The 15,575-nt window shown below is 40.5% G+C and overlaps 1 protein-coding gene across 4 annotated transcripts in view; it reads right to left on the bottom strand.

The window, feature by feature from the left end:
* LOC124109060 (uncharacterized) overlaps window positions 1–15,575 on the bottom strand; it is a 179,250-nt gene that overhangs the window by 105,130 nt on the left and 58,545 nt on the right. The window contains exon 2 of one of the 4 annotated variants that reach the window (XM_046467539.2): window positions 9,215–9,252. The exons of the other annotated variants lie outside the window; for them this stretch is intronic. The gene's annotated coding sequence lies outside the window, so the exon portion shown is untranslated. The remainder of the gene's footprint in view (window positions 1–9,214; window positions 9,253–15,575) is intronic. 4 annotated transcript variants of the gene reach the window in all.

Raw genomic sequence — 15,575 nt, 5'->3', positions numbered from 1 at the left:
TTGGTGGTGGCGATATAAATTGCTGTCAAGAGCTGCCCTGAACAGGAGCTGAGCACTGGCCCCTTAGTCTTGAGTAATGGGGGTGTGGAACTAGCATCGCACAAAGGGCAAGGCAGGTGGGCCTCACCTTTGCTCCCCAAGGGAGTGCGGCTCTGGGAGTGGGCATTACCCAATGGTACTGGGCTCCCCCACCCCTGTGTTTGCTGTAACAGAACCCCCTTGCCTTGTTTGGATGGAATTTTCTAAGGAATGTCCACCCTCTAAATAAAAACAGGATGTGCTGTCTCTCTGGCCTCTTGCTTCTTGCCTCCCTCGTTCCCCTTGCCCTCCAACATGGGAGCTGAAGTCTCAGAGCCACCCTTGAACCCAGAAAAAGGTATTTCTGTGTTTGTGTGGTCTTTTCATTGTCAGCCCAAATTCACGCGGAGTGACCCTGACTCTGTCACCCACATGGGACGTGGGCAATAAATTGCTACATATAATTTAGAAATCTATTTTTAGTGTCTACTAAAATTACAAATGCATATATGCTATGATCCAGCAATTCTACTCCTGGGTATAAAACCAATAGAAATGCATACATATGTATACCAAAAGACACAAACAAGACACATAGTAGCATTATTCCTGTTTGCATCAAACAAGAAACAACACTTTCATCAATACTCAAACCAATCAACAAATGATAGCAGAGTCATACAACAGAATATGATACAGCAATGAAAAATAATGACTTTCTGCTACACAGAATCACACTAATAAATCTCACAGACGTAATTTTGAGGGAAAGAAGACAAACACTGCACAATTTCATTTATATAAAGTCATAAACATCAGAAGTAATTTATAGTGATGGAAATCAGAATGGTATTTACTTTTGAGTGATGGATAATGACAAAGGACATAAAGAAGCCTTCTATAGTGTTATTAGTGTTCTAAGCCTTTGTCCAGGGGTGATGACATCAGTATGTTACTTTGCAGAATTTATAAAACTTCATCGAGCTTCTTACATTTATGAATGTGTTATACTTCAAAAAATTTCCTCCCATAAAATGTGCTATGTGTACAGAAGTTATACAACTACACTAAGTTAGTGTTTAGAGCAGGTTTTCATTTTTTTTTTATAGACAAAGAATATATCTCTTGGCCATTCATCCTGATGCAAACTCAGAAGACTAGAGGAAAGCAAGATTCTTCTGTGCAGGGTCAGCTTTCTGTTACTGTAACAAATACCTGAGACAATCAACTTAAAAAAAGGTTTGTTTAGACGTTTCAGACCATAATCCACTGATCCAGAAAAAAAAATCCAACTATCCTCTTTTCAAGGGGATAACCCCATGATTGGAGACCTCTCACTAGACCCTACCTCTGAAAGGCTCTACACCCTCCCACCAGCACCACACTGAGGACCAATCTTTTAATAGTAGGATACGGGAAGATCCTCCAGATCCAAATCAGGGCATCCTTTGTATTCACATAATAGCTTGTTAGGTTAGCTGCCTTGTGGACATGCATACATGTGGACAGGTCCGAGTAGGCATTGGCATGCACGTGGACTTTAACTCTCACCTAACAGAAGAAAAAGCAATGACTTAAGAGTCCTTGGTGACCTTCCAATAACCAGCCATCCAAGTGACATTTATCATGAGAAGGGTCTTATTACACTTTTACATTTTTATCATAAACCTTCCTAAGGGATCGGCCTTCACCATCTGTGACTTTTGAAAACACACAAACTGACCCTGGTCCACAAGAGCACTACAAAAATCTCAAAACAAAAGAAAGCTCTGTAGGATACTGAGTTCCCCAGTGGCATTTTGACTGACTGCAGTGAGACAGTGGAGAAGAGTCATTCTTAGGAACAATTTTAAAGAACGTGGCATGATGCAAAGACAACCAGCGGTGACATAGGCTTCATTGCCGTTCAGATTTTACAAATAATATTAAGACCATTCCGAACCCTTTGGGGAATGCGCCTGAATGTCCCAAAGAGAGTTGCTGTAACTGGGCCCTTTCCTGAAGTCTAGGTGTGTGGGGGAGGGGCGGGGAGGTGGATCCTGCCACGCATAGACATTCTCAGGGAACTGTGAAGATATTAGCTATTTTACTCAATTTATTCCACGCTGAAACATAATAGTACATTATAAAATCTGTTTTGATTTTACTTAATCTAATGAAAAAATGTTCGTCTTTTTGATAAGTGCTCATTAGCCATTTTTTTCTGACATAAACAGACAAGAAGATGTTCTTGTGCTGTATTTAAAACCCAACTCAGCTAATTACAGTGCAATGACTCAAAGAACAAAATCAGCGTACTGAAGTTTCTCACTTGAATTGCCTTTATAGTTGAATTAAAAATCTTAAAAAAAAAATTAAAAGGGTCCTAGCAGTGTGTTTTACACTTAGGTGAAATAATGTTTAAGTAAACAAAGGCCGAAGTCTAGCACATGATAGAAGTTTTCGAATTTTCTGGTCAATTGCTCCCTAAGAGCAGTTGCTGAATTTGCCAACAGAGGTAACTGCTCACTTCTTGGCAGGGAAGGGTGCTCTCTTTTTTGGCAGCAGTGATGAATTTGTATAAAAAATTCATCATATTTCATCCAGTCCCTTGTGAGAGCAAACGTACATGTAGATCATATCTGGTCAGAGTTGGAGCCAGTAGGATGGGTGAAGCTAAATGGTCCACATAAGACTCGATCTCACCTATAACCCAGGTTCCTGCTCATGATCTTTAGGAATATAGATGATTTGGAATTTGGGCTATAACACTATCCTCAATGAGTCTGAAAGAATTAATGCCATTTCCCAAAACTATTTTGATTTCAACTCCAAGAAAAATCTTAACTCGCATAATCAGACTTTGGGGGTATCTTAAATGTGGTTATGACTCAAAGGGTCATTTTGTGAATTTTTTAAAAAAAATTCATTTTTATTATAAAATACATTCACTTGAAACTAGAAATTCTGAGAATTATCTTAGATCTATAACTCATAAATTATGCTTATTCTACCCAAACTCCTATCAGAAAGAGGAATAAGCAAAATGAATTAAATATATCACTTTTTTCTACTCTAAGAAGTCAGTATTTAAGTGAGCACATGCAGGATTTTTTTTTTTAAGGTTCTGTTGAATGAAGCACAAAATAACAAGAGAATAGTCTACTCCTGGGTTGATGCAGACTGGGTTGCCTGAGTCTCCTTCATAAATGACTTTGCTAGCATTTAACAGTCGATAGACATCAGATATTAAGAAAAAATTATGCATCTCAAGTCTTGCAGGGATTCAGATTACACTAGGGTGTGTTGTTTAAGAAATGTTTCTTCTTTATTAACAGAGCTGTAAGCACAGGACAGCTGAACCCTGAGGCAACCATGCAAGGCTTACGGGTTAAGAACTCGAGTGGAGGAGGCAGAGGTTCACATGCCCACCCTGCCACCTCCCCTTCAAGGGAACGAGGACAGGATTCCTCACTTCTCCAGGCTTCATAAGTGAGTAAGTCATGGGGCGAAATAACACCGGCTTTGTTGCCGTGAACATTCTACAAGGTGAGACATGAAAAGCACTTAGTTCAAGGCCATCACATTATCGGGATTCAAAAACGTGGCTTGCAAGAAAGAATCACCCACAGGACATGAGGCTTGAAGACCTTTCTGTTCGTCTTCCGTGTCATGCTGCGTGTCATTGTCAACATTCCAGGGAACTTCTGGAGTTAAAAGGTGAACTTTTCCCTGTACCATATTAATTGATCAGTTTCAGGCATCAGATCCTCAAAGTTGACGTTTTTATCATTTTGATCTAATTTCAGTGCTCTTTATTAAATATCACCCCAAAATGTCAGTATGTACAAGGAATCGGGGCATGATGGTACACTCAGTAGTCATCACAGGTCACTAGAAAACTGCATCTTTTCTGAAATCCTACTGCCGGGCTTATGTTGCCCTTAATCCACTTTGTCCCAGCATCCAAGATAACATAGTTGTCCAATGTCCTACTTACAGGACAGCTTATATATATCCCAGTGTTCTATTTATAGAACAATCCATTTTCATTCTTAATGAGAATAAAGGACATGTAAGCTCTAGATTGTGACTTCTAACCCACTTTAACACACATGTCATTTTCCTTGAAATACGCTTGGAACTGATGGGGTTTGTTGTTGTTGATGTCATATATATATATAAAACATTAGGATACATTTTGATGTAATCACAAAAGCATGGAATATAATTTGCTCTGATTCAGTCCCTAGCACTTCCTGCCCTTTCCCTTGCCCTGTTCCCCTCCTTCTACTCTACTAATATTTCTGTAATTTATTTATAGTTTTTTTTTTAAATTAGTGTCTTGTGGATATACTCGTTGTTGGGATTCACTGTGCTGGGGTTTTAATACTCTTGGAACAAAGGAAACACCTGCTGACATATTAGTTGATGGGAAGGGGCCATGTTTGTTTTACTCTGGTTTTGACCATCACAATGGAAATCATCAGTGTTCCCCAATGTTATGCATGCTTATTGAAGCTAACCCAAACACCTTATTCCTACCCATTAATATGAAAAAAACTAATTGTCACTCATTATTGAATGCTCACTAAGTTCCAAGAACTGAACGATACTCTTTCATAGACTATTTCATTTAATCCTCAAATTACCCTAGACAATGAGCACTGACATCCTTACATTACAAAGTGAGAACCAGAGAGGTTAAGCAGTGGATAGGGTGCTATGGTTTGAAAGATAGTGTCCCATCCAAAATCCACATGGAGACTTAATCCCATTGTGGTGGTATTAAGAGTTAGGACCTTTTGGGAATGATTAAGTCATTGGTACCTTTTTAAAGGGTTAGAAGAAACTAGCTCAGGTCCTTTTTACCTTTCTCTCTCTTCCTCCATGTGAGGAAAAGAGAGTTCAAGGTGCCATCTTGAAAGGAGAGACTGGGGTCCTCATCAGCCCTTAATAGTTGATCCCCTCTTCCATGTGCAGATAATCTTCCAGCCTTCTAAATCAGTAATCTCCAAAGTGTGGGATGTGTATCAAAGGGCTATCCAGAATGATTCAATCCATGAGAAGCATGGAAGGAAGGAAGGAAATTCTAGAACTTCTATTCAAGTTTATTTTATTCACATCAAGAAAAAGAGAGAAGTTAAGTATTAATAGAATAGAATATACAGCTTGATGCCGACACACTTATAGAGAAACCTGGAATGTCCTAAGGGAAGGGGATTCCATGCTAGGAAGTGGCATCCCCCTTGGGCAGGGCCTGGATAAGTAGCTTTATACATTGTATATTAAGTACAAATGGCTTTAAAATGATGCCTTCCAAAAGGTTGGGGTGGGGGTAAGCATTGAAGATCATATAAAAACATAAGTAGAGGCATAAATATGCCACACGCAAGAGAACGGCAGAGCTTACTTTTTCTGTACTACCTATTACAATTTCTTTGTCTGCCACCATATGGGGTAAAAATGAGGAAGTAATCAGGTCGGTCAAAAAATTGGACAAAAGAAGCTACATTAGTAATGATGAGCGTTTCCTAACACCTTTGCTGTGTCTTATTCAATTACAGAGTTTTGGTGAACTTGATAAGAAGCACTTAGAAGTCTCTCATGACACACGTTGCCTACCCAACATCCATTCTCACAGTCTTCCTTGCTGAAAGAATCCTGATTTTTGGAACGGATGACTTGATTCTCCAGATTCCCTTGCGGGCACAGGCAGCCATGTCACCCCATATTTGGCAATGAGAAGCAAAGTCTGCTGGAGATAGCAGGGAAAAGTTTTTGATTCATGAACACAAGCCTCCCTCCTCCTCACTCCTTTGCAGTTCTGACGTAGGAGACATGACTCCTCCCTCTTCCCTTCTGTCTGGAATTCTGATGTGAGACCAAGAGCAGCCACATTGTGGCCATGAAGCAAAAAGCACAAAGACAAAGACAGCAGAGAGAAAAGATAAGGGGTCTGGAACCATCCCTGGGCTGTGAGTAAAAATAGACTCGGATTCAGGCAAACCACTGAAGCCCACTGTCTGTTACATGAAGCCAAACACAATCCTCTTTTGAGGTTTAGAACTTAACATCAAAAGACAAAAGGCCACACATCAATGGAAACACAAGTTCTTCCTGCCGTTTTTCAAGTGGCTGAGATTACACACAGAAACAACATGGCAATAATCAACGTGTTACCTAGTCTATAAATACTGCTAGAAAATAGGCTGGCTGTTCATGCAGCATTCCGTAAACATTAGTATGTTTTTTTTTTCACATTTACATCTATATTTTTAATGGAAAGACCACACGAACTAAGTTTGTCCCTTAAACTTTATAATGAGCTAAAGACAAAAATAGACATCTCAAAAGAGTTAACAAATTAATGAACTCTCTGACAGGAGTATACGAGTGCAACCCATTATCTACTTTTATTTTTATTTAAAATCCCTTTATGATAAATATGCCACATGCACTTGATAAAATATTGGAGCACCACAGATGAGCATTCAATGAAAAATGCATCTCCTCTAAAGCTATTTATACAAATAGTTACCAAATGCAGGGTTGGGCTAGTTGAATGGTCAAGAAACCATTAGACGTATTGAGGTCTCTCTATCCATCCTCTCTCAAATCATTCACTACTTTTTTGTAATTATATATTTATCAGTGTGACTGTTTAATTCACATCCATCTCCTTCTCCAGACAGGGGCTCTTTGAGGGCAGAAATCCATTGTTAGGGTTTTATTACAGGCCCTGATCCTATCAAGCACTCACCAAATAAACATCTGCTGAATGGATGAATGAGTGAATACTGATGAGGATGAGAAATAATGAAGTTCTGATTTCAAGACAACAGCATGCACACAATAAATATAGACTATTTTTCTTTGTCAAATAAAATAAATTGGAGTCATGAAGTTCTGGAGAACTGAACCCAAACTGCTCTTTGCCACTCAGTGACCTCTGTCAAGAACTGGGAGGGACGTAGATGTCAGAGACAAAAAGGGCCACACCCATTATTCAAGTCAAGACTTTCTTGTTCCCTGAGTCACCAGCCCTGATTGACAGGGACTTATGGACTACAAAAAGAAAAAAAAAAAGAAAAGATTTCTACCTTGTGTTACATGCTGTCCACAGGAAGAAGTTTTTCATCCTTATCTCTCAAAGTTTCCTTATTTATAAACAGAAGGTTCTGATACTTGAGAGATTTCTGGTGTTAAGAAGCCTGGCTGGGGGGGAGGGGGAAGGGCCATCCATAAGCCAACCCCCCTCTCCTGATGCAATGTAATTTGCCTCCAGCAAAGGAAACTTTTATCTGTAACACTACAGACCCACCACTTGACTGACACCCTGAACATGGCCAGGGAGAGTTAGTGATAAGAGGTGGGCAGCCAGTGCTACCCCCAAGCCAACCCTCACCTGTTCCCCGGGAAGAACAAAACAAGGGTTTCCCAGGTCACAGTGATAGCTGGGCTGCTGGATTCTGATCCAGCCTTGTAGGGATCGTCCTCTTCTCCTCCTGAGGTTGACGACAGAATACATGAGGATGCAGGAAAAGGCAGCCATTCAGTGTAAAGATTGAATAAGAGTCACCCACAAAATTGTTTATTGTATTTTTGCAGACACTTCCACACTGAGACCACTGTGAAAAATCTCCTCTACTGCGGTTTGAATGTTTGTCTACTCCACAACTCATTGAAATTTAATTTCCCATGAAATAGTAATAAGAACTGGGGGATGCGGTGGTTCTTAAAATCTATTTTAATTTTTAATTGGCATGCAGTAATTGTATGTATTTATGGGGTACCGTGTGGCATTTTGACACACATACACAATTTGTAAGGATCAGATCAGGGTAACTGGCACAGGTATCACTTCAGACATTTATCACCTCTTTCTATTGGGAATAATCTATTCATTCGCTGATGGATACCTAAGTTTATTCCATATCTTTGCTATTGTGAATAGTGCTACAATAAACATGCGATGGAGATGTCTCTTCAGGATACTGACTGCAAATTCCTTTGGGTCTATACCCAGTGAAGGACTACTGCATCTTGTGATGGTTCTACTTCTAGTTTTTTGTTTCCAATGATGCCTGCACAATTTACATTCAAGAAGTAGGACCCTGAAGAGGTGATTAGGCCAGGAGGGCTTTGCCCTGACAGGTGGTTTAGTGCCTTTTAAAAATGGATTTTTAGGAGCAAAGGCTCATGGCTCCGCGGTAGAGCGTTCACCTAGCACATGTGAGGTCCTGGGTTCGATCCTCAGCACCATGTTCTCTCTCTGTGCTCTTCTGCTCTCATATCATGTGAAGAACGGTGTGCCTCCCTTCTAGTGGATACAGCGTTTAAGGCACCATCTTGGAAGCAGAGACTGCACCCTTAATAGACATGAAACCTGACAGGGTCTTCATCTTGAACTTCCCAGCCTCCAGAACTGTTAGAAATAAATTTCTTGGTTTTTTGGTTTTGGGTTTTTTTTTTTGGGGGGGGGGATTGAACTCAGGGACACTCAACCACTGAGCCACATCCCCAGCCCTATTTTGTATTTTATTTAGAGACGGGGTCTTACTGAGTTGCTTAGTGCCTTGCCATTGCTGAGGCTGGCTTTGAACTCACGATCCTCCTGCCTCAGCCTCCTGAGCCCCTGGGATTACAGGCATATGCCACCATACCTGGTCGAGAAATAAATTCTGTACTTTATAAATCACCCAGTACTACTTGGTCAAGGATACAATGGAGTCAACGAGCATAGGAAGAGAAAAAACTCTGAAGATTGGTGTAAACAACAAAAAATGAAGAGGCCATGGTAAAGACAGAGAAAAGGTAGGAGGTGACAAGAGGGAGCATAGCTTCCCTGTGTCTGATTCTCCTCTATGAAAATGGGAGTGAGTCATGTTAAGTCTTGAATTCAGGTGCAAAATGCCAGCTGCACAAATGGAGGCTGGGAAGTTTCCTATGAGAATCAGGAGTGTGAGCTGATGACAAGGTCAATGTAACACACAGTGTCATAGGTGTGACTGTTTTTGTTTTGTTTTTTTTTTTAATAGTCTTCAGATGCATGAACAGAAGTAAAACTGTTTTCAACAAACAAAAGGCAACAACACTTCTGTTCTTTCGGCGTGTCTGTAGCAACAGCACTACCTTCTTAAGGCGGACTGTCTTACATTCCAGAGGAAAACTACCAGCATGGCAAAGGCTCATGGCTCAGCGGTAGAGCGCTCACCTAGCACGTGTGAGGTCCTGGGTTCGATCCTCAGCACCCTGTAAAAACCAATAAATAAAATAAAGGTATTGTGTCCAACTATAACTAAAAAATAAATATTAAAAAAAGAAAATAAAAGAAACCAGAGAATCTGGAACAATCAAGGCTCATCCCAAGACCAGCAGGGTCAACTCTGGCAGGAAGAGAGTCTAACCCTTCTGACCATCTCAACTCAGTGCCTCACCACCTTGGCTGTGAATCTGGTCAGCAGCCTCTCTGATGATGAAAACACTCTTTCCTAATGCATCTCATTCTCAGGGCAATTCAATCTGATATTTTATGTTGTGTGTGTGTGTGTGTGTATGTGTAATTATATAAGCAACTGTTTCTTTTTATCCTGCCTTATTCTACAAGGAATTCAAGTAGCTTACAGTGATGTCTACTGGCAATGCAAAATAGCACCCAGTGAAGAATAGGTAAGAAAGATAAATATCCTCTTATCCTACTGCTTCTCTTCCCCCATACTCTGTTTTTGCCTTGGGGTCCCAAGTCACAGTTGCCATCTGGTTGACCCAACACCTGCTCCGAATGAGCCTGCTTCAGCACGGGCAGCCTGAACGAAACCGGTGCATTCTTCTGCATCTGCTCTGATCCACTCCTTTAACACGGACTCAACATCAACTGTTAGGAATAAGAAACCTGGCAGACACAAGACAGGGCCACTTCCCCCAAAGAGTTGACCAACTATGGCCCTGCGTTCTTCCAATAGTGAATGAAAAGTTAAAGAAACTGGCAACGTTGACTTGGTATCAATGTAGACAAGAGGGAATTACTGTCTCTAAAAGCTTGAAGGCCTCCACATGATTCATCTTCTTATTATGGTTTTTAATGATACTATTTTAGGTGCACTTTTATTTGAAGAGGCCACAGCTCCTTTCAGATCTAAGTAAATTTAGATCACAAATGAGTATATATAATCAAGCACAGTGGCTCGATGGAAGAGTTTTAGAGCTATCCTGTTCGGTTTCAAATTCACATCTGGCTATTAGATATGACTTTAGGTTTTATTTGTTTGGATTGATTTGATTAGACTTTGGGCAAGCTACTTGACATCTCTTAAAGTCAATTTCTTCATCTTTAAAATGAGAATATTAATATATTGTGAAGATTGAATGTCATGACACAGGCAATCCTCAGCCCGGGAGCCAGCACATGGTATGTGCTCGAGCAATGGTGACTTGTTACCCCTAAATCTATGCATCTTTGAAGAGATACTGTGTAGAAAAGGGAATAAAGGCAGTAGTGAGCTAATGTGTAATTCCATTATCATCACTTCTAGAAAGAACTCTTTTGATTAAAACTTTTACTCATTAACAAAAGGTTTACATTTCTGATATCTAAAACATTTAAAAACTTACAAGATCAAAAATTGCAAAAAAATTGTTATAGGTGGACAAGCAGCATGACCCTCCCATCATGCTTCAGCCAACTGGCTTACAAATTCCTTCCCAGCTATAAGATTTGAATTTGCACTAAAATCTAATAGAGTAAGAACAGAAGAACCAAGCCAGCTCCTGGGAGGCCTCAGTCACTGGACCCCAGAAGACTAGATGAGAAGAATTGAAGGCCACCTTCTGAAATGATGCAAAGACAAGGGATTCCAAGACCAGAGAAAACTCAAATGGCCATTGGCCAAACCCAGAGGGCTGGATTATTTTGCTTGGCTCCAGGAATGCAAATCTAATCAACCATTGATCAACCATCAATCAATGTTTATTGTATCCAGGACTGTGAAAAGCTCTAAGGCATATCCAAAAACAGGTACCAGACTTGGTCCCAGAAATAAGAATGAAACATCGGAAACACACTGTCAGATCATTTAGGTGGGCAACGGTTACAAACCTTCCTTTTCATCTCAGGAGCTGAGCTATGAAATGGCACTATTTTCTGTCACAAGCTGATCGGCCTGGTCTTGTTCAGTACCCCTTCTAGGCAATAAGGTGCCTGCCTCGAGGAGCTACGGTGTTTAATTCTGGAGACAATTGCTGCATCAGGCTGGTGATGGTATTCCCCAATGTGGTTCCTTTGCAAAACGCTCATCAGAAGAGTGAGAGGAAGAAGTAAGGGAGGAGCTTTGCACTGAATAGTTTAAAAATGTGCACTTGAGCTCTTGAAAGAGAAGTGTATCAAAGCCAATGAGTAAAAACAACATCTAAAAAACATCTGTCATTATCAGGTAATTTCAAAATGAACTGTTATTTTGAAGGCCACTTTTCTATTCCTCACAGATGAGTGTTTTGTTCCCAATCAAAAGCTTTTCGATGCATTTAGTCCTAAATGGTCACGCTGCCTACAAAATCTGCAATAAAACAATCTGAAGCCCTAGAGTAAACAAAATGTGTTCAGCAGAATGGCAGATTCCAGAAGCTGATCAGAAACAAGCACACACTGTCTGTCAGGGTGCTTCCTGGCCTCTTCTCTGTTTTATTCATTTATACTAATGTGTGGACAAGAGAGTTGAAAACATTTTGCTACAAATAAAACCCTGAGATTTATATGTAATTTCTAAGCTTATCCTTGGGAAAGAAACCACAATCTGTTTTCAGACAAGAGTGAAACACTTGCAATTCCCTTTGAAAAACAACGTCCAATCTTCCCTTAAATTGAGATGCCAGAGAAACTAGATTGCTATTTAAATCAGAGGAAAAAATTAGCCCAGGTACACCAGGGTGGAAAGAGAGGCAAAGCGGACGCTGTGGTAAATAGCCTATGAATTCAAAATGCGGTCTTCCCACCGCCCCCGGCAGATTTTGACTTTCAACAAATTAGAGAAATAAATTGGCCATCCACCTACGATCTACTGGTAAACAAACATTTTTCACCTGCCACTACATGACCATCTTTTGAGCTGAGCATTCTAAATTCCATAAAGGATTGGGGAGTAATGATAACTCCTAGAGTTCACAATGATCTTTGGCAGGGTTCTAATAAAAAAACCAAAAATCTGCACCGAATCCAACCATTTTCCATAGTAATAGAAGCCTTTTTTTTTCCATATTATTATTAGCATGGCCTGGAGAGGTGGGGTAGAAACTCAGAAGGAGCAGCAAATGACAACAGGAGCTAAAATATTTTGTCTCCTGGTAAACCCAAGAGATTTGGGGTTCAAGTGGGATCCAGAAAGCACAAACAAGAACCAACATCAGGGAGGAACTTAGCTAAACACCTTTGTGTTCAGCAGAAATGAACTGAACATTCTCAATGCACAGAGGCTTGCCAGCTAAGATTTCTTTGTGCTTCAGTAAATGGATTCATGGGTTGGGTCTTCTTTTTTTTTAATGTTTTTTAATTGTCAATGGACCTTTATTTTATTTATTTATATGTGGTACTGAGAATTGAACCCAGTGCCTCACACATGCCAAAAAAGTGTTCTACCACTGAGCCACTCCTCCAGCCCCGGGTTGTGTCTTCTTACAAGCTGGATTAAATGTTTGACTTCCTATTTCAGTAAGACTCAGTGCCCTTGATAGAATCATAACCCCAGATGTGTCCATTCCTCTCTTCAGGTTCCACAACCAGCTGAGACTTCTGCTGGCAGAGAATGGTAGGTTTTACGGGGAGGGAGGGAATCCATTCCAATTGGAAGAGTTTCTATTCCATAGAGGTGCTTTTATCTCTTCAAATATGTCCACTCGCAGGTTGGCTGGAACCAGACCTCTCTCTCCAAGGCAAGGGCATTTCAGGACTCAGCCCAAGGTGGGATCTATGTAGTCCAAAACTTTGCCATCAATAGAACACACCATCTGCCTAGCAGGGTTTCGATGGCTCCCCTGTGAGAGCTGTTGGTCCCAGGTGAGGAGATGTAGCCAGAGAGGAGAGCTCCTTCTACAAAATCATTTCTGTAAAGATTCAGGTGGGGAGAAGGGATGAGTCACCATCCTGTCATTGAATTCTACACAAGTGGGCTTTGCTCAAAAAACGATACCAAATGCTAAGAAGCAATAACCTACTAGTGGTCTTTCAATGCAGAAAGGTTTCAAATTTGCCCTCTTTTCTAGTGAGCAAAGATGTGGGTGGGAAGGGAAGATAGTTTGGGTTTCTACAAAACAGAGCAGATCACAAATGTGCTGATGTAACACTGTCAATGACATTTCGTCCCAGATGGCAAGTGAAAGAGACACTGGGATTTAAGGCACCTAGACACTTGCCAACAGAACATGAAGACATTTGGGAGCAGTGGGAAAACAAACAAACAAACAAACAAGAATCCTTGAATCACATGGTTTAAAAGTCGCAGAGGTCTAAAAGCCACCTAAGGGCCCATTTTAAGAATAATAAGCACCGGAACCTCAAGAGGAATATGAACTTCAAGTGCGGAGAACAGGGATGCTGAAACATTCAAATCTGTCTAGAGACGTTATTCCAGGGCAGCAGGCTGAGCTGCTGCAATGTACACAAGTGGGGTGTAAAGTCAATGGGATTACATTTTCCTAATTATTTTCTGCTTGAGCTTTACAGCACATACACAAAATGAGATCAGCCGGGACTTGCCTCTCTAACAAATCACTCAGATTTAAACATTGCTCACATAAACAAAGGGGGGTGGGGTGGGGGAGAGAGGCACAAGGCTGGGAAAAAGACAGAGAAGGGCTTCTTCCATCACAGTTGCAAGGAACAAAAACCTGGAGGGGGAAAAGAGTTGTTGGACCGCCACCAAATCTCCCCCACTGGAGACAAGAGCCCATCTGCTGAGCTCGGCAACTTCGCTTTAACTACCATTCAGCTCGCGTCTCTGCAGAGATCTGTCTGCAGAGCTGGCAGATGGACCCCTACCTCCCCGAGTCGCTGTGTTATTTGTTTAATAAATTTAATTAATATCCATACTGCATTGGATTGCTCCCAGAAAGGGGGCCAAAGTGCTCCCTTTCCCCACTAGCTACATGATGAGTGATTTCCCAGAAAAGAGCAGATAACGGTGCCCCAGGGCCACTGCAAAAAATTTAAAGTACCATGTGCTTACAGTACTTTGTATGGATTAATTTTTTGTGCTCTACTAATATACTTTTGATGAGTATTCTAACTTTATGAAATTATGCAATCCCCCAAATGGCAGAATTTTTCTTCTTTCGGATCAGTTAGCTCTGTTGGAATGTTTTTAAAAGAACCTAATGGAACCACATAGCCAATACTTTTATCTATTTTCCCAAAAATGAAGGGCCATGAAAGGTAAGAAAGCTCCTTTTGGTGAACAGCTAATACTGTGGCCATTTTTAACAAATGGAAGACCTTCCTGGTCCTACCGAATTCATATTATCTTCCAAGCTGAAAAAAAAAAAAATGTGACCGTTGCCAACACAAAGAATGTAAAGAATCTTGGGGCAACTCAAGGCAACAACACATTCCTGTTAAGTGGAGTCTCTACAATTGACAAGTAGTAACAACAAGAATTAAAGCAGTGTTTCACTAGCCTTGCTATCCAATGTCATCCTGTCCTTCAAAGCCGATTTCATCTTAAACTAGATTTCCCATCGCATACCCCAAGAAAGACTGGTCCCTTGAGGATGTGAAAGGTGTTCTATGGAAAAAGGGTTTTGTGTGGGAAATAGTTCATCAAACAAGATGAAATAGGTTTCTTTACTGAAGCGTTTCTCAGTGCCTTTAATATGCTATCAGGTCCTGTGGATATTCTGTAGAGGGGGAATGGCATTCAATAGAAAGGCAGCATTTCCTCAAGCTCAGGCCTGTTTGGTTTACTGTTATACCCCAGGACCTAATATAGGTCTGGCAGATAGTAGGTACCCATTAATACTTGTGGAATGAATGAACCAGTGAATGAATGCATGAGCAGAGAAGTGAACCCTCAGAGCCTTTGCTTAGGGATAATCATTGGGCACTTGAACCTGACCACTGATGAGATTTACATTTTTTTTTTTAGAAAAAACCCAAAGGAGTAAAATCACTTCTACATTAAGGAAGAACTGAAGGTAACTGAGTCAAATACCAAATTTAGAGCTCTTCACTTTCAAGGTTTTATTTCCCTATTATAGGTTGATTCTGTATTTAAACTCTTCTCTGCAGCTAAATGACATACACAATCTCCACCCTCTTAATTTCTCTTTGCATCATGAAACCCTGATTTTGTAGAATTTTTACCCTTTCAGATTCTTGGCAATACCCTAATTTATTTGTCTTTTGTGTTTAATCCCTTCCTAGAAACTGAGTAATGAATTCGATTCCATCACAAGCACTGAGCAGGTGAGATTTTTTTTTAATTATTCCTTTCCGTTGATTTCTTTTTAACTGCAAAAGCTTACAAAGACAGGATTATTTGGGGAGTTTCCCAATAATCTCAGTGTTAAACTTGTTAAACTGAAATTAAAGT

Source organism: Marmota monax, unplaced genomic scaffold, assembly GCF_021218885.2.
Source record: "Marmota monax isolate L192 unplaced genomic scaffold, Marmota_monax_Labrador192_F-V1.1 WCK01_AAM20220418_F8-fsc00135, whole genome shotgun sequence".
NCBI classification, from domain to species: domain Eukaryota; kingdom Metazoa; phylum Chordata; class Mammalia; order Rodentia; family Sciuridae; genus Marmota; species Marmota monax.
Note: the sequence above shows the minus strand (reverse complement) of the source record. Positions and strands in the feature narration are given on the sequence as shown.